The 1,607-nt window shown below is 29.6% G+C and overlaps 1 pseudogene; it reads right to left on the reverse strand.

Moving 5' to 3' along the window:
* Positions 1–467: 467 nt before the first annotated feature.
* LOC125837801 (uncharacterized) lies at positions 468–1,384 on the reverse strand (annotated as a pseudogene).
* Positions 1,385–1,607: the final 223 nt, after the last annotated feature.

Raw genomic sequence — 1,607 nt, forward strand, 5'->3', positions numbered from 1 at the left:
ACCATATGAGCCTCTTAAAGCTACCTCATCAACCACTACGATTGGCCTACAATACTCCTAACCTCTAATACATGCTTCTAATGCAACAAATGCATATAAGAAGCTATCACATTCCATTCTTTCTAATTTAAAAATCAAACCAGGATATGTCTACTCCAATATGTATAGATAACCTGTAAGTTTTTCCATAGTTACAATTAATTTTACAATTTGATATCTTAACATTACAACACAACAAATATATTAACTGTATTCAAACTGGATACCAATTAGATTCAAATTAGACATAGAATGGATATCAATTGGATACACAAAGGAAACCAAATGGATACTGGGAATTCAATCTGTAAACAAACTGCATGCCAAATGGCCATCAAATTGTTGCAGTGCTAAAATTCATACCAATTCAGTTCATAAAATAAAATACAAAATTTAGTTTGAAAAAAACCTGGTAGTTTAGCATATGACTAGGCCGGATCTCCACGCACCAATTTTATTGACTTTTTTTAGCTCTCCAGGCTTGCATGTATGTCAGCGCAACATCATGCACTTTCAACATTTCTTCCGCTATATCTTTTGGAATGTATACAATTGATCGATCAATAAATTTATCCATTATTAAAAAAGTTACAACGTCATTTATTCCCTGATGTCTTGCATACACTCTATCTCTAACGGAATAAGTGTGTTCTGCATAGTACTTTCTGATTTTGAATAGCCCCGATTGATTCAAACATGATGAATTCATCATCCAGGAACAATTATCAGAAGGACACTTCAGGTAATAACTATTTCAAAAACAAAAAAAGATCCATCAAAAACTGATATACCAAATTCACTCAAAAATAAATACACATTCAAACAATCAATTAAATATTTACCAAGATGAACTAGAACGAGATACAAGAAATATGAATTTTTCGACAACTTCATAATGTCGCATCACCTCCATAAGTGTTCCTTTATCTTTGTAAATCTGATTTTCAGCTATAAACAAATTAGAAAGGTCACTGATTACTCCATTTTCTTCATCAGTATTTTCATCGACAACTCCATCTAAATTCACTCCTATCAAGTGGATGGAGTTGTTGGAGTATAGATCAAAGTTAGTTAGTGTTCTAATAACATCAGAATGTCTCCTATCCACAACAACTACAGAATTCTGATTATCCAATGCTATATTCTTCAAAGTTATGCACGATGGATATTTCGTAAAGAAATCTACATTAGCTTTCTTTTGATCTAAAAAAATCTGCACACCAACATCAATGTGGATACTAACAGGTGGACATCGATCACTAACTATATATTTTATCTCTATATCATTAATATTAACATCTATTATAAGCTGCGATGTTATCACAATAAAGAATAGAAGATTCATATATAATCCCGTCCATCTGAAAATCAACATATTTCCCTGTTTCATTTTAAAAAAATAACAATTAGTCTTACATAATACAAAGCAATTAGAAATATGTTATAATATATATATATATATATATATATATATATATATATATATATATATATATATATATATATATATTAACTTTTCATACCAAAGACAATACAATTTCATCCACAAAATTCATTATAATAACAAC

This window comes from Solanum verrucosum, unplaced genomic scaffold (genome assembly GCF_900185275.1).
Source record: "Solanum verrucosum unplaced genomic scaffold, falcon-dt-bn FXZP01000197.1, whole genome shotgun sequence".
Taxonomy (NCBI): Eukaryota; Viridiplantae; Streptophyta; class Magnoliopsida; order Solanales; family Solanaceae; genus Solanum; species Solanum verrucosum.